At 43.7% G+C, this 18488-nt stretch overlaps 1 protein-coding gene across 3 annotated transcripts in view; it reads left to right on the plus strand.

Moving 5' to 3' along the window:
* The window catches only part of TSHZ2 (teashirt zinc finger homeobox 2), a 213899-nt gene that overhangs the window by 54067 nt on the left and 141344 nt on the right, over positions 1-18488 (plus strand). The gene's annotated exons all lie outside the window — the stretch shown is intronic.

Raw genomic sequence — 18488 nt, forward strand, 5'->3', positions numbered from 1 at the left:
CAGCCTGCTTGTCCCCCAGGTACAGCCATAAAACCAAAACACAGCCTGAGAGCTTTGTGTCAGGATTACAGAAAAGTGAGTAACATTCCCTAGGAGGAGGTGGGTCATCTATTGCAACAGCTGCTTTTCCAGCACCCTGTTCTTTTTTCTATACTACACCCTGGCTAAAAACATCCCCAGCAGTTCCTCTGTCCCATCACTGCACTGCGATTTCCTTCCTATTGGACTTATTCCTGGCACAGAGCAGCATCCAGTGGGGATTGAGACCTCCTGGTGCAAGGCACAGTATAAATACAGAACAAGATGCAGCCTCTGTCACCGGGAGGTTACAGATTGTCACCAGCCCTGAGCAGGAGCAGATTCCTCACTGGAGTCAGAGGCGCTCTGTGTGGGCACAGCAGCCTGGCTGCAGTTTAAATAATGCAGCAGAGCAAGAGCAGAGAGAGGAGAAGGCAAGAAGCGGCAATGGGCAGATGTGTCATTGTTTTAGGAGCCACTCCAGCCACTGCTGAAGATAAAATACCTGGTGGTTTCAGGGTAGGAGAAGCACAAACTCGAGGAATCCCACATGCCTGCCTGCATGTGGTTGGTGTTAGGTGTGTAAGTGAATCCAGAGTAGCACAAGAGCTCCACAAGGCCTGGTGTTGGCTCCTTTTGGGTGGCAATTTCTCCTGGAAATCAGTTAGATGGGCTCAGGGAGTTTGGGAGGGATTGTGTGAACATGGAGAAGGGAAAGAAACCCTTGTGGTGGCTGCTGGGATCTGGACGTGGAGCTACAGTAAATGCTGGTTTTTACTGGAGGTAATTTCCGTTTGGGATATTGCTAATATCCTGCTAAGTGGAGAGAGTTGGTTCACTAAAGCCAGCACAAGGTGCAGACATAATGCTGGACAAAATGAGTTTTCACTTGGTTCCACTGATTTTTGTTGTGACACACTTAGCAGTCTTCCATCTCCACTGAAATCACTAAAAGCTTTCCCTTCATTATTCCCTTCATTCTGTGCCAGAAAGCCAAGGGTCTGACTCAGACCACTTGAAAGTAAATGGGAAATTTGGGTTATTTTCTGGGCTTCATTTAAGGTTAATGACAAGTGTAGCCCATGGCACTGAGCTGCCTTCCTTGCGTCCCCTCTTCCTGACAAGGTAAAAGTTGTTCTCCCCATTTCCCACCCTCACTTCCTCTGTGAGGTGAGCAATTCCAGTTGGCCTTTATGAAAGAAATCACCAAAAAGTGAAACAAGCAGTTGTTTTCCAAGTCCTCCATCCCACATCTGGAGTCCCTGTGACAATCTTTGCCATATTCCCCTGGCTGGACCCATCCATCTCGATGCCACTGTCACTCCAGCTTTGCCAGCTCCCATGCTCACTGCCCGGCTTGAATGTTTGTATGGAGCATGTCAGGAAAACAGGTGTCAAAATTCCTTCAAAAAACAGAAATCCAGCACCCATGGCTTCTCCAGACTTCCTGGAGTAGAGTAGATCTATGGTGCTTTGCAACTTTGTTTTCCATAAGTCAGTGATGGCTCCCTGCTGGAAATCTCTGGATATGGACCAGTAAAACAGAGCAAGAAGGGGGACAGGTCAGATGTTCTTCCTCTGCTTTCCACTGGAGACTCTCCAGGGTGGGAGATTTGGCTGTTTGATTATTTTCTTCCCTTCCCTTTTGCTGTGGTGGCACTGCCTTGTGTTAAATCAGACACCCACTGAAGTAGGCACAGCTAAGAACCCAGGCAGTCCCAGTCATAAAGGAGTGCATGGTCTAGAAAGACTAAAAAAAATTGAGGATGGCACCTATTTTACAGATGGGGGATTGAGAAACTTGCTTGAAGTTTCACAGAGCATAAATACAGTGTATCAGGACAGAGATAAGAATTAAAGTGTCTCTGCCCTGAGTATTACAGCTCTGCTCTGCATTTCCCACAGCATGTTGCCTCATCCCAAAACCTCCCTCTTTTCCTACTACCAGAGTCCTATCTGGGATTCCAGCGTGTTAGAGACGTCTTTTCTCACAACTCAGAGTCATGTCTAAAATAAAAAATGAACCCTTCAAGATTAAATCCAGCACAGGATTTAGGTACTTAAAGGATTTAAGCAGCATTTTGATACTTAAATGCAAAGTTGAGACCAGTGAGATGCTGCCAAGATACAGCATTATCCTGGGAAGTGCCTGCATTCGTTTGGTTACTCAGTTTATGATCTGAAAATGTCTTTGCTGAAATTTCTATTTCAAAACTTTTAGTGAATGTTTTTTGCTTGACAGAATTGAATATTCCTGCCCCAGCTATCTCCATGAGCACGAGCAGGGTTCACAAACTGGCCTGTGGGTCTTCACCTGGTGCTGTTCCCAGGGTGTGGGATATCCCCTGCCAGGACTGGGCTCGGCACAAATCCAGCAGGATGGCCTTGCCTTTGAAGCTTGGCAGCCGTGGGAAAAGGTTATCAAAGCCTTGCCTCTCCTGCCAGGGTCCAGGATATCAGAGTTGTGGGGTTACAAACCCAGGGCTTCTCCTGGTGGCCAGGGCACTCTGACCGCCAGGTTTCCAGCCCCACGGAGGCCTGAGAGAAGGGACTTGCTCCCTGCTGGAACTGTGCAGGCAGGAAGGAAATATTTATATGAACTGATGCAGCAGAAGAGGGAGAGAGAACACTAAAATAGGAAGATGCCTTTGTCACCTAGTTGTGACAATTTACTGATGAGGATGAATTACGGCTTGATGACCCGGCTCCCAGGACTGTTCCTAAATTTTACTTTGTGGTTTCAGAAAAGGTCCCTGTAAAGTTCTGAGAGCAGACACCAGGAGCAGGATTTTTCCCTTCTGCATCCCTCAGGTCCAATTAATTTTGCATTATTCTGTGTGCAGCCAAGTGGCTTTTACAGAAAAGCCCCCCCACTACAAACCCAAAGCACCTGGCCAATTGTTTGGGGCATCTGCAGGAGATGAGAAGTGAACACCTCCAGGCACAGAGAGGAGTTGTTGCTGAATTTTAGGAACTCTCTAAACATGGACAAAGAGTCAGGGTTAGAAAGGAGACATTGTTTATTCTGCAAGGTGGAAATTTTTCCACAAATCAAGCACATTTTTCTTTTTCTAGTGATAAGAATTTAGCAAAGTCTGATTCCCTTGGTGGGGGAGAGGATCTCCTTCTCACCCCTGTATTACCTCCTCCCCTTCCAGTTCTCATAGCCACCAGCTGAACTTGGTTTTCATCCCTTTTCTGCTCTCTTTTCCCCATCTATTTTATTTTGTCTTCACCTCTTCCTTCTCATTACACTTCCTTTTCTTTTCTCTAGAAACATCAGTGTCCTCTGTCAGAGTGAACAGGCTCCCATCTCCCCTGCCCCGGGGGATGTGCTACCAGAAACTCAATGTTCCTGTTCCACCCACTCCAATTTCCACAGAATCCCAGGATGTGCTGAGTAGGAAGGGATCCACAAGGATCAGGGAGCCCAACTCCTGCGAGTACGGAGCCTTTCCTCTGACAGGGACAAAAGTTCCTCCTTCCAGGAGCAGTTTCCAGACTGGGTGCCAGCTGTGGGAAACACCACCGCAAGTGAGGTGCCTGGAACACAAGGCTGAAGGGCCAGTCCTGGCCTGGAGCTTTTCCCAAGGGTGTCCTCAGCCCGAACTGCTTGGGACGCTGGGTCCTCCCCCGGAGCCCAGGTGCCGCATCCCCAGCACCGGCCGTGGGCCGGGAGATGCTGCAGAGCCGCGTCGGGGGGAAGCAGAGGTTTGTGCCTCTTCCTGCCTTGTTTGCAGCTCTTTGACGTAATGTGAAGCACTTTGCCAGTTGCGGTTTTGTGAGAACAGATTGGTAAACTCTGACTTGTTGCATCAGCCTGACAGCTGACTTCCCACACAGCTCCGTGTGTGCCGCTCCGCTGGGGCCAGAGCCGAGCCGTGATTCATCCGCTCCAGCGGGTCCAGCGCACCAGCGGCCCAGGAGCTGCGGTAACAACGCTGAGCACGCCTGGGAGGTCCTTTAACGCCCTTCGGACCCACTGTAAAATATCTCTTTGTCCTCTCTGTTGCTGGGAAGTCAAAAGAATATGCTTTGTTTGAGATTTTCCAGGGGAAAAAAAAAAAAAGTTTCAGAATACCAAAGCTTCAAATAGAAGCTGATGGCTCCAGTCTGGGCACAGACAATTGAGTTTGAGGGAATTTATAGCAATCCTATCCTTAATGTGTCCCAGGAACAACCTGATTTGCTTCTTCTATTCCCTTGCAGAAGAAACTGTGGGGATACAAATTTAATACAGTCTAGGAGCTTGTGTTACAGTTTACTGTGTCCTTGGACAGCTGTAAATCCTCCTCTGATGTATTTGCTTAATATTTAGGCTTAACATGTTTTAACCACAAATCAGGCTACAATAATGAACTTGGAACCCATCCAAGCCTTATCCCAGAAGTCCCCACAAGCAGCTCCAGTCCCAGAGGTGAAATGATGGTGATCTACCTGTGAATATTCCCAATCCCCCCTCGTTTTGTTACATGTGCTGAGAATAACAAGGCCCACTAAATCAGGAGCCTGATCCTCAGCTAAAACAGGGATTTACATTCTCCTGTGCTGATTTACACCAGTGGAGGAGCTGGTTCCACCATGAACAAATATAGTGTTTTAATCTAGCCATCGATCCACAGCTCAGCTAATGAAACTTTGCAGCCCTTAAAATGTCCTGGCTCCAACTTGAATGTCTCCTGCATCTGGATTTTCTCTCATCAGCACTTCAGGGCTGGTACCGCATTAAAAACTGCACACACGACTACAGTTAAGCTTTTCAATAATGAAGTCACTTTATTTATTGAGAAATGTCATCACAGGATACATGATTCTTGGCAGGGCAGCTCCTGAGCAGGAAGCCTGCAGTTCCAAAGGTATGCAGGAACGTGGAGAAGGGCATATTGTTTGCCTTCTTTTTATGACAGGAAGGATATGGTTTGGTTGTGTTTTTGATGAGTTTTATTTCATTGTACACTGAGATTTTCCTACACTCTAAGTTAAAACTTGACAAATACTTTTACCCCTCCTGTTATGTGGCTGTGGGGAGTGACTCTCCGTGTTTTGCACTGATGCTTTGCAAACCCTACACAAAGGTTTTCGTCCCCTGGGCCTCTTGGGCCAGCAGAGTTAGCACAGATATGGGCATGGAGACTTCAGATAATTCCAGGGGTTAATAGGCACTGCTCTAAGATGTGTATGAGAAGGATTCTGGTGAATTGATATAATTCCTTTTTAAATTTCAGTCTATAATCTTTTTATTTAAAAAAAACCAACAAAACAACTTACAAACAAATCCACAGACGAAATGAACTAGCTAAAGACATTGATGATTTCTGCTTCCTATGGCTATTTGATTGCCTAATTACAGTCATTTTGAACTGATTGCATGCTCTCTTAATTTATTTCCCAGCATTTGGCTCTAAGGAAAGACCTAATGCAGGGTATTCTTTACAGAGGGGAGTAAGTCTTCCTGAAAACAAGTGTTCAGTCCTTTCTAATTGAGGACCTCTTGCTTAGAAGACAGATATGAACTCAGAGCAGAAGTCTGGTTTATCTGTCAGGTAGGAAATGGAAGGTTTTGTATAAAAGCAAGTTTGGAAGGCTCTGTGGCTGGGGTGAGCACTTCCCCAAGGGCTGGCTGAGCAGCTCGAGCACTGGTACCTCCGGCTGCCTCCCAGGCCCCTGGCTTAGGAGCTGCCATGGGATCTTACTCTGGAGAGCACCAGCCTGCCCGTGCCAGCCCTCTGCTTCTGCTCCAGGCTGTGGGCAAGTCCAGAAATACAGAAATGGGATTAAAAAGGAGCAAGATGGCTTGTTTTGAACCTGCAGAGACATTTCTTCCAGCTCCACTCAGAGCTGGGGCTCAGGCCAGCTCTTCCCTTGTTCTGGTGCCGTTGTTTCTCTGGGGCACTGTTAGAGCAGACTCCTCCTCCCCAGGCACATCTGACTTCCTCAGTGCCCTTCTTAATTGCTTTCTACTGAATCATCCTTGTTAATCCATGGTTACATGATGCAAAAATGGGACCCAAATGTTTGCCATCAGTTTTCTTTTAGGACTTAAAATTTCTGATAGTTTTATCATTGACGTCTTTAGATCTTTGAGACAAAACACTTGTGCTGTACCAAAGAACCACAACTGTTCTCAGAAGCATTGTGTATTCTGAGAAAAATGCAGTTATCAATCCAAAATACAATTAGAATTACTTTACCAGGTTATGTCAGGTTGTGAAAACAGTATCAGGAGAGAAAAAGAAAAATAAATAAGTCTGCTGTGTTTTGTTAACTCTCTGGTGCTGGGCATTTATTCTGGCTGGATGGGTGGGGAGGCAGGGCTGTGTTATCAGTGGGTTCACTGTTGCCTTTGAGTGGGGCCTGTAATTGCTGGACAAGAATTTAGGGTGATCTCAGAGAGGGTAAAAGGTACAAAATAACTGCTATGAACAATCAGCCAATACTAAGAGTTCCATTCAGAAAGTTGACCACAACTTTCAAGGTGGTTAAGTGTTTATTTTCACTGCGTGGTTGCCACAAACTTTCCAGACAAATCCTTGCAAAGTCTCTCAGGTGCACAAGCAGAGCTGGGGTTAGATAACGAGTCATCATTGCAGCATTTGTGGCAGATGTCCATAATCTTGTTTGTAAGATCCACTGGGACTCCTGGGCTCCGGTTCTGGTGAGGGATGTGCTGGGCTGGGTGTTGTATAAACACCAACAAAACCAGCGCCTGTGGCCCCTCAACTTTACAACCAAACAGGCAGGAATTACTGAACTCTGTGAATTCCAGTACAGCTTTAATTTCACTTACAGATGGTCCAGCTGGTGATGTCACACAAATGCTTGCTCAGGCCTTTCTTTTAGGGAGTTCTACCTGAAATGATTTTGCTAAAAAGAGCACAAAAGTCTTTTAGCTCTGATATAGTTGCAGTAATGGGGGCTGATCCTGAAGAGCCCTGGCTTTGCTGTAGGAAGAGCTTCATTAAGGAACTACTTTTCCTCCAAGAAATCTCTGCAGAATTGGGTCTGATGATAGCAATAAAAATTGTTTCTTCAAAACAGTTTTGAGAGCATTTCTATTGTTTACTCTAACAAAGAGCCCCTGGAGACAGTGACCTTTGATTTCAGAAGTTTTGTGACTAATCCCTTTTTACTGACAATTTTTTTTTTATCACGAACTTCAAGGAAAGGCTTGACTGAGACAGAATTTGAGCCTAAACTTCCCAAAGTTTCAGTTTTGGCCTTGTACCAGTAATTATAGGACTGGAAATTGGTTTCATAAGCTTAAACTGTTGTTGGTGCAAACTTTGGGCAAAGAACTTCCATTTGCTTGGGTCTCCCCAGCAGCGATGCTTCTCACCTTGCTCACAGGCTGAAATGCTGAAAGTTAATTTAAAAAAAAAACCAACCAAAAATCAACAACAGCAACAAAATCCTGAAACTTTATTGTCCTGACAGGGACCTTCTGAAGTGCAAAAGACCAAATTCTGCCTTGGAACCCATCTGGACTCCTCTGTAGTGCTGCATTTACCAGCCTAAAGCATGTGTTGTTAATTCAGTGTGTCTTAAGTCCCAGCCTCACATCTATTAAGTTTAAGCTCAGCAGGAAAACATGAAAAAGCACTCTCATATTAATCAGGAGTGCCAGAAATAAACCTGGGTATCAGGAATTTAAACCTCACACTGCTCAGATGAATGCTGCAGCCTACAACATACAGCAGGGCTGCATATTTCTGCTCTGTGAAGGATGGATGTCAAAAAAAGGGGAAAATGCTAAAGAAATGCATTTACTTAAAACACTTATCCTTGTAAGAGCGCTTCATAAAATGTACATAAAAAGGTATTTTTCTCCCACAATTTAGGCAAACAGAATTTTTAGTTAGATATTATCACCTGGAGAGAGCCCAATAATAAGTAATTTAGTCTGGAGAGGGGTTTTGTACATTTCTGATTAATATTTACAAAAGGCTTTGTGTATTTTTGCTTGAGTGCTAATGAGGCAGCAGCTCAAGTTTAACAAAAAGGACACTGTAGATTGAAATATGGTATTGTGCCCGTCAAAGTCTGCCTCCTCTCTGCTTGGCTTATGATGAATGCTGTTCTTTAATAGCGGGCTGGGGTTCCTGAAAAACTTATTACAGAGACTAAGAGAGAAGCCAAGAATGAAGGAATGCCTGACTGGCAGCAATCAATCACTCCCTTTTAAAGATGAACTGATCCTTCTTTTTTTAAAGTAACACTTCATAAAAAGGGCTCAAACATAAATATGCAAAGCATTAGAGCAATTATATCCTGCATGATCCCTGCAGTATTTCTGGTGCATGGCTTCACTTTGCTCTGGTGAGATAATGAATGCAGGAAAATGGCAAATCTCTCTAAAAGAAGACTGATATTTAGAGAAAAATTCTTGCTGAAGAGTGTTAATTATCTGGAGCAGGGAAGTGAGATTATTTAGATTCCTTTTAACAACATGTCTCTACATAGGCTCTATTTTAATGAAGCCTTCTCTTCTTTTCTTCTTTTAAAATAAATATTTTGATAAATATTTTTAATATATTTTAAGAAAAGGCAAATACAATTTATATATAGAAGTGGACAGGGGACTGATCTGTTTAGCAGCCATCATATACAAATATGTCCATTTTTAAGTGCCTAATTTGCATACACACTTTCTGCAACTGTGTCTGCAATCCCAACATTTGACATGCAAATTCAGCATGCAGACACACACAGCTTTACAGAAGTTGAGTTCCCTGTATGCAGTGCAGAAATTTTGCTCTTCCTTTAACACATAATCCTCGACCAGCAAGTTCCAGAGCCTTATTCAGTGTTTAACAACTGAATCCCCAGAACACAACACACTTTTAATGCAACATGGGAGAGTTGGAAACACAAACTGATGGAGAAGAAAATATTTTTTTTTCCAATCACCACAAAAACTTTGCTCTGCACAGCAAAAGCATGGAGTTAATTTAAGAGGTGCAGCCCAGATATTGCATCCAGGTACCAGGAATTTTTAATGACTTGTTATTTTTACCCTGTTCAGAGAATAAACTTTCTGTTCCTAAGGGTCTTTTTAAAACTCCTTTTTAAAACAGTGCTAAGAATGGCTGGACAGTTGGTGTCGAGTGTAATGGATGGTAAATTATAAAATGTTAATGAACTGGTAACTATAGAATCTAATATTAGCTGCAAACAGGGTTGTTTAACATGGCGCAGCTGAAAAGCACGAGCACGGAAACAGCAAAATGTCAGTAGTGAAATACCTGGTGGGTATTTGAGACCTCCAGTGGGCTTAGGCTCTGTGTAAACACTGTCAGGAGAGGAGAATCAGCTCAGGTTTGTGGAGTTCAGTGAAAGTCAGAAATATTTTCTTCCTTTCAGAATAGGAAAATGACATTTGGTGCAAACGGAGGTTCTTTCCCCGAGCAGAGACAGTGTGGGTTACTCATAAAAGCATAATGGCTTTCATTCAGAGGTGCCATATGGCTGCTTATAAGATTTCTGCACAGCACTTGCTGTAGCAGTAACTAAACAAATGGCACTATAGTACAATATAATACCTGTCAAGAGCAGTGATAAAGAATGTTTTATTTCTCTGCTCTCTGTCCTCTTTTCTCCCTTCCTCCTTGGGAGCAGCTGCCTGTGCGAGGCAGCACCCACTAGATGGTACTGCCAGGCTTCTCCGAGCTGTCACTTCTGCTCAGCCTCCCTGCCCTGTGCCTGGGGCTGCCATCCCTTCATCCATCCCTTCATCCATCCCATCAGCCATCCCTTCATCCATCCCTTCATCCATCCCACCAGCCATCCCCATCTCCTTCTGAAAGGAGGGGTTGCAAGGGGCACAGCTGGGCAGATGTGGCAGGAATCTCTGTCTGGGGGTCCGGGGGACAAAGTGCTTGACATTAACTCTCTCTTAAAGTCTTAAAATAAGGGCCATACCTCCACCTGGGACTCAACACCGCGGTGATACTTATGGAGAGACACCAATAACGGCCCTGAGCCTGGACTGTGGGAGAAGGGCCTTTAGCCCACCCCAGCTGAGCTGCTGGGAGCCCAGTGTCCGTGTCTCCCTGTCACTGGGATCCCCATCTCCGTGTGTTCCTGTGACTGGGAGCAGAGGGAATTCAGCACCTCTGAAAAGCAGGTGCAGACATCTCAGTGCCTCTCATCTCCTCCCTGGAAAATGCTCATGTGTTTGCTGTTGGAGGTTAAATGAGCAGATGTGTGTGAGATGCTGAGCTCCTTCCCTCAGACGCAGCTGGAAAGTCCCAGTACCAACCCAGAATGTTTAACTCGCATCAATCGCTGCCTCCTCGAGCTCCCTGGGCTGGTTAACAACGGGCCTTGTTTGAAGCCTTTTAATTTTTGTAAAAGATGGCTCCACCTGCTCCACACAAGCAGAGGGATGGAAAATACTGCAATCTCTGATCACCAGATAGCCTTCATATGTTGTTTACAAAATAACACATCTTCTCTCTGCCTGTGCTTTTCCCTGTAGGATAAATGCAGGCTTATACCAGCCCTGAAATATATTGGCTCCCTGATCAGCACCCTAACACATCCGCTCTGTCATCTTCTCCTTCGGAATCACACTCCAGGGAAATTTGGTTTAAACCTTTCCTGATTAAAAGCCAGCGATGACCACATATGTAGTAAATGTGGGCTTTTTTTGTATGTGCTTGTCTCATTTCTGAAAGCTCTTCCTTCATGCAGCCTAAATTCAAGATTTTGCATGATGTATTCCTCAGTCCTTCCGTCCATCTGTCCAGACAGGCAGCTTGTTTGATGAGTTAACCATTCTGAACGCTTTAATATTTATGTGACTCTTGTGCAGCTCAGCAGTTGCTTTATGTGGGATTGCATATTTGATAAGATCACAGATTCACTCTGTGCCAAAGCTGAAGTCCTACCGAGGTCTGACTGTACTTCAAATGTCAAAAAAATATGAATAGGTGGTCTTAATGTTCTCCTCTGGTGTTATATCTGTCTATAGAGAATATAGCTTACAACAGATTAGAAGCAATAGAGGACTTGACATATAGTGAGAGAGCAGTAAGAATGATGCTTGTTGACATTATCGGCTAAACCTGTAGGGGAATTTTCTTTTTTTCCTTTATTCTTTCTTCCCCTCTTGCTTTCCTTCTGTGAAATTTGCTTATTTGTTCCTGTGAGCCTTGCTCTTTCTACATCGAGTTCCAGTTTCTCTATCTAAAACAGTGGTGTCAATCCAGGTGTTTTCAACACCTTCCCCATCCATACGAGTCCTTGCTTGGCTCTCCTGGCTGTTCTCCCCCAGTGGCTCATGGGGCTGCCTCTGCCTGGTGTTTAAAGAATATTTATTTGCAGAAAGCCTCTGTAACTCCAACTCATGCTTATTCTGTGGTCCCTCTGCACTTCAGGTTTCGTGTGCACAAAGGTTTGCAGCAAATGCAATTCTGGGCTGAAGGATTGGTGAGGATGTGCTCTGCCCCTGCGCTGGGGATGCACCCAGTGTTTAAACAGAAGCTACACAAATGCATTTGGCTTGAAACGATGAATTCACCTCTTAAGCAAAAGGAAAAAAATCCTGATTTTCAGTCTTTTGTGGCAGTGTCACAAATAAAGGAATGAAAGATGGATTACTGGGGAATGAGTCATGGAAATTCCTACCCAAGTTTTGTGAAATCTGAATATGCCGAGGACTGGGGGAGAAGGAGAGGATATTTCTGCTGACATGTAATGTCTTGATCCTATCTCATTCCAGTTGTTAGGAACAATTTCTGTGGTTAGATGCCCAAAACAGTGCTTGCAGGCATGGATTTCATAACTTTCTTTGGGAAATTGCATCCTGACACCAGGATATGGCTCTGCACAGCACACTCTGACCTGAGCATTGAGCATATCATCTGGGTCCTGTTAACATCGATTCATAAATGCTGCTTTCAGAACCTGGCTCCAGAGATGACACTGGAAATGTGCAGCAGAAGGAATATTGCTTCTTGTCTTTAGATTTAAAAAACACAGCTTGAGACACTGTCAGCTCTGGGTGAAGCCAGTGCAGTGTCCATCAGCAGGGTCAGCAGCCTGTGCTGGGCACTGCTTCCATCCCGTCCCTTATTCAGGCATGTTAAATGCAAAATAAATTCATTATTTGGCCTGCAGGCACAGACAAGCCCTGGGGTTCCCTCTCTGCCTGTGCTTCTGTGTCTGCTTCTCACCTGGGGCTCTGTGTCCTGCCTGAACCTCAGCACTGGGGGTTGTTGGAATTCAGGGGCTACACACCAGGAGAGCCCCAGGAGAGAGCCCCTTGTTCTCACAGGACAAACAGCTTTGTGTTGGGACACGATGCTTCACCCCCAGAGCTGTTAGCACACAACAGCCACCAAAAAGCTGATTTTCCAGCTTTAACTAGATTTGAAAAGGAACAACTATAACACAGGATACGATCCACAGATCAGTGAAGAAGAAAATTTGGGCCAGTTTCAAAGGTGGCCCTGTGAATGGCAGATGTGGTGTATTGTGCTGCTTCAGCTTGTGCACAATATGGCACAGGCTGGGAAACAGGAGACAGAAATATGAAGGCATATTTGATGTGCCATCATCTCAAAGGATTGTTCCTTTATCTGAGGAGGGAACTGTAATCCCGGGGAATTGTGAAGAGTTATTGGCATTCTGTACAGTAGGAGTATGCCTAACATGCCATAACAAAAAGGTAATGCAGAACTGTAATTAACACGATGTTATTTTTAATTCACAAAAATACTGTTTATGGAGCTGCTCTGAAAGAATCTGACTCTTAATGAAGATTGATTGCAAGTCAGACTGCCTTTCATTCTGCTGATTTTTGTTCACTGCAAGAAGAAAGTGAGCTGGGAGTGAGATCATTTGTTTGTGGCACAGAGTCCCTTGAGTGTCCTCCCTGTCATCACAGTCAGGGGACTTGTGCTTCCCCCAGCTCAGGTGTGGCAGCTCACAGGGACTGGGACACTTTGTCCCTCTCTTCCCTGTGTGTGACCTGCTCCTGCCACCTCCCAGCAGTTTCTGCTCCAGAGCACGGCAGCACAGGAGGCAGCATCATTTCCCTGGAACTGCTGCCCCAGTCAGCTGGATGGAGCTCCAGTTCTGAGGGCCCAGCACAGAGCAGCCCAGCTCAGCAGCGGTCAGCAGCTGAGGCTGAACAGAGCACAGGTTTGGCACAGGACATTTGCAAAGCTCTGTGCAAGTGGAGATGCTCATGGCATCTCCAGCACCCCCCCCCAGTGCTCGGGTCTGTCCCAAGCAGCACCACCTGGTGTGCTGCCCTTCCTGCTCCAGGTTCCACTGAGGTATTTCAGAGCTGAGAGCAGGGAAAAGACAGCCACAGAGCATTTTATGACAGCAAATGACCAGGGCTCCTCGGAGGCCCCTGTTCTCCCTTGCCAGATGGATTTGGGTGGAATGAGCAGCCTCACATCCTTCCTCCCATGGGCAGCACCTTCAGTGAGCACCACAGTGATACGAGCTGGTCTCACGCAGCCCCTCCTCAGCCACTTCCCCAGCCTGTCCTGGCTACAAGTAAACAAGGAATATAAATACAATATGAAATGAAGGGTGTCCTTACAGGAACAACTTAGGGAAGAAACTTGTTGAAGCAGGAAGTCCTGCTCAGTTAAGCAGTAAGAGAAAAAACACATTTTACCACAAAACTCAAGTTACCCTTCATGTGACAGACAAAGAAACTGAATATATTCCTGTCAATTCTTTGAAGTTTCTTACAAATTCCCAATACCCTTGTAGTGCCATAAATAAATGTCGAAATCCTACCCATTATATGAAGTACCAGGCAAGAGTCCCTTCCCACGACTGTAAAGCCATGTTCTAATCACATGGCAGCAGAGTTTTCATTTCACTTTACTGCTAATTAAAACTGCAATATTGTGGAGCAGTAAATTTTCCTGATGATCAAAACTGTTTGTATGTCTTGTCACATAACCTATGCATTCCCAGGAAACGAGGGAGCTTGATTCTGCCTTCAGACGAGAGGAAATTTGAAGGAAACTTGAATATCAAATGACACGAGTTAAAAAAAGTGAGACAAGAGGTTTTCAGATCAGCAGTTGAAAGTGGAGCTGGATGAAACTATTGTATCAAACATTTCTTCAAATCTCAGCAAAGTTGTGACTGAAGCTTGTCCGTACGAAAAGTAAATTGGAGCAGAATTCTGAGTTGGTGTGGAAGGGGAATCTGAGTTGAAGTGATGCTGGAGCCCGAGTGTGCTCTGCACTTGGGACCAGGACTGAGCTGAGCAGTTCATTCCCAGCCCTGCCAGAGCCACCTCGCAGCCCTGACCTGCCCTGAACTCTCAGGGTGTTTGAAGAGCAGCTCTGATCTCTGCCTGAAAAACACCTCAGGGGAAATGCAAGAGGGGTGCAAAACCCAAGAGGATGGAAACAGTCAAACAACAGCATTTATTTATTTTTTTCCCACGAAGCCCCATGAACTGAAACTGCTGAAGTCTGCGTGGAGTCATTAAAATGTTCTATACCCTGTGTTTCACAGCCTGGCTGTACTTTCCACTCTGCTGCTGGTATCTGCTAAAATCTATCCCCAAATGCTGACTACCACTCAATTTTGAGGCAGAGAAGCTTCAAATTCACATCCTGATTTGATTTTGGGGTTGTCTGGGGAGTTAAATCTGGGCCTTTTTCAGCTGTGCAGGTCTGTTGTCCCTTGCTGGGTTCTCACTGCTCCCTTTCCTCTCTGCAGGGTTTAGGCAGTTTACACATATTTGTACACATCCCACTTTCAGCAGCTCTCTCAGTTTTCTCTCCAGAAGTTGTGTGCTCTCATGCTGCATTTTTTTTCACTCTGTATATTTAAGAAAAAAAAAAAAAAAAGTGCCATTTTGGCAGGGTTGTAAACTACCCTCTTAAAAGCAAGGAAGAAATTTTGAATTAAGAGGAACTCAGTATGGTGTGACACTGTCCTCAATTCACCCCATTATTCCTGTGTGTTGTGGCACATATGGCATTAGTACAGTGTGTGAGATTCCCTGCAAAGCTAAGGAGAGGTAGGTTGATTTAAGGACATGGTTTCCAGCCAGATTTTCAGCTTTAACTTTAAATTTCCTTTGTGTTTGGGGAGAAGAATTTTCAAGTGCATCTTAAATGTTATCTCAAAGAGGTGGGTTTGTTTTCTGTGTTTTTTTCTTTTTTTTCCTGAAAGCTTTCCTAAAATCACACTGTCTACTGGACTTTTTAGCTGCAATAATTTTAGAAAAGAGGCATCTAATAGAAGTGAAAGTGTGAGATGTCTTTTCAGGAAACTCAAGATATTTATTTGTCTTGGTGACAGTGGCAGTCTTCTAAATGCAGAATTCCTGTGAACAGAACTATTAGCAGGCTAAAAGATGTGCTTGGAATCCCCTGCTAATATTCATGTTGAAGATAGTTTTGACCAAAAACCCATCAGTTATTCTCATCTTCAGGAGCTTTCTCTTGGATTGTCAATAATGTCCTCTTTTACAATTAATATTTTAGCATTTTGCTCAAAAAAAAAAAAAAGTAAATGCAGAATCAGAGGTCCTGACACTTGGAATGAAGTTTAAAAGGTTGGGAGAAAAAAAATCCGAATATAAAGATCTGCTTTTGAAATATTTAAGATATGCAACAAACTGCTCAAAAGTAAAGTATCCATAGTAATAATCTACTGAATAAGTTCAACATATTATTTATTTATAAATATGAGAATTTTTACAAAAATGAAGCATTTTCAGACTGAATAAACAAGATCCTTTTCAAGCAATAAATTTATTCCGACTGATCCTCCCAGCTTGAACCCAAAGGGACTGTATATTCTTGTAAGAGTCTTCCATTTCAAATCAATCTTGAAGTAGGTAAGAGTTTTATGCCATGAAATACCACCTAATGATGTGTTTAGGATACAAAAGCTAATGGAAGAGTAGCAATAGCAGCTTTAATTTGTCAACAGCTTCCCCAGGAGAGTTCCATAGGGCTTGCAGATCCCGGAGTCATTTAAATGCCTTATTTACAACTGCATTAGGCACTTGTGCACACATTCCCATCAAAACGCTGCTGTTTGCATTCACAGTTGTTCATTGGGATTGCAGTTTTTAGGAATTTTGATCCCTGGTTCCACGGAGCTTTTGTTAATCCCAGTAATTACCCATCAGCTTTTTAGGCTTCTTAAGCTCTGCTCGGTTTTCTGGTATCTTTTGGTACAAGTTTACAGTTACACCACAAGGAAATGGGATGTGAAAAGAGAATTCATATCTTTCTGCCTTATGTGGCACAGTGCCAGCCCCACAAAGCTCCCAGGAAGCTGCCATTTGATCCCAGTGAGATAAGAACAACAGATATGGGAAAACTGAAAGCTCGCCTGGACTCCAGACAAAGTTGTGCAAAGCAATAAGAGAGGCAGGTGATGGTTTTTAGGACCTGACAATAACATTGTCCATTATTGCTGAAAAGCCATGGCTAGGGTGAAAAGGGCAAGTGCTCACCAGAGCAGAGCAACCTTACACGAAAGACAGTGCCAAAAGGGATAAAATGTGTGTCAGATTGAACTTTTTAGGGGAATGTGGGGAATTGCTCACATTAAAATTGGGCTGTGAACTCTGAGGGTGACACCTCTCCTCATATGCAGTATGAAGCCAGCCTTTTAACAGCTGCACATGGCCAGAGCCTGCATTTCACTTCCCCACGCCTGTCTTTTCTCTATTTATTGCAATTAATTTTTTTCTGTAGTTTTTTTTCACGAAAGAGGAACCTTGAGTCCCTCTCCAAGTTATTAAATCCTAAAGCACTGCATCTCCTCTATCCCAGCTGCAGGATCTGCAATGGCTCCTCGTCCTCCTCCAGTGGAGCAGCACCCAGGGGCATTGGGAGGGGCTGGGACAGCCCAGCTCCTCCAAATTCAGCTCATTCTCGTGGGATTTAGGGTGCTGTGAGCAGAGTGGATGCAGGGTGGGCTGCAGGAGGAGTTTCTTGCTCACTGGGGAGGAGGAGGGAGGAGAGCACAGGGATTTGCCAAGGATCCCCTCTATCTGAGGTGGCCCCATCCCTCCAGCAAGAGCAGAGTCCCTGGAGAGAAGGGGATGGAGAGCACTGAGAGGGAGAAACCCTCACCCCCTCTGACAATTCCCAAAAAAAATCCTTTGCCCAAAAGATGTCCTGGTGAGGAGCTGGCATTTGGGCAATCCCTGCTGTGTTTTGGTGTCATGGTCATGAGGGACTCCAGTGATGTTGGAAATGCTCAGGAAGAAATAGAAAGGCACAGTAAATACAATCTTGATTTTGTGGATTAAACTTTCATGGGGCGACGTGTTGAAACATCATTTATTTGAGTGAAAAGGGTTGGTTAGAGAAATATCATTTTGTGAGTTTTAAAGAGGCATCCTGTCAAAATAGTCTGTTTTCACATTGCTTAAGGAGAAATAGCTCTTGGTTTCAAAATCCAAACTAATTGGAAGAAAAACTCCTGTAAAACAAATAAATGAACATGTAAAAATATCAGCACTGGGAAAAAGTGATTTGAAATGATCAAAACTAAACACTTCATTTAAAATGATCTTTTTTTAATTAGCCAATGGAATAAACTCCACGATTTGAGAGAAAGCAAATTTTGAAATCTTGAAAGTTCTCACAGTTTCATTTGCCATCCTGAGCTAAGGCATAGCTGTAGAACCCATTCCTATATTTATCTCCTATCCTTCCATGCAGGATAAGAAGGAATATAAATCTATAAGTGAAGAGACAGGTTAATATGAATGGTTTGAGTGAATCTCTTCTCTGATCATTTTTCCCTTCCCTTGCTTGATGTCACTTCATGAAAAATCTCACTCCACCACCAAAATGTATGGTAATAGTTCAAAACAAAATTGAAAAATTTCTAAAAGTTGAACTGGAAGCATTTTTGTCAGAGTTTATTGGGAGTGTTTCGTATTTTTAAAAGTCTAGAAAACTTTTATGACAAGTAGATAAATTATAAAACTCTACGAACATGGAATTAAATGGAATCTGAGAAATGACAAACAGGGAAAAGAGAGAGAGCACATAATTTTAGAACACAAAAAGGTAACTAAATTTGAAAAATTGCATTAGTATATCATTTTCAGTCTGTAAGCCATTAGAGAAAAAGTGTAAATTACACCCTGTAACAAAGTAAAAATGTTTTCAATGTTTAAAGGTAATTTTGTATTACTGCTACTATTACTTAAACTCTTAGCTCTTATAAATATCTGAAGACAGGACCCCTGGTGATATTACCTGTGTCTTAGGCAGAGAGCAACAATTTCAATTCCATTCAACTACATTTGTATTTTGCCAAGTGCTATCAAGCACTGAGTTGCATAATTTGCTATCTAAGTGAAATAGATATTTTTCGTGCCTCACATTTATCACTCTCCTGTGGGCCTCGTTACTGACAATCAAATCATAAAAGATGTTCAAAATTGTCATGATGCACTTATTTTCTCATGATATTTGATACAAATAGTTTCTTCTACAAATACG

Source organism: Corvus kubaryi, unplaced genomic scaffold, assembly GCF_017639235.1.
Source record: "Corvus kubaryi isolate FWS band 111438036 unplaced genomic scaffold, C.kubaryi_AGA036_p1.0 134, whole genome shotgun sequence".
NCBI lineage: Eukaryota > Metazoa > Chordata > Aves > Passeriformes > Corvidae > Corvus > Corvus kubaryi.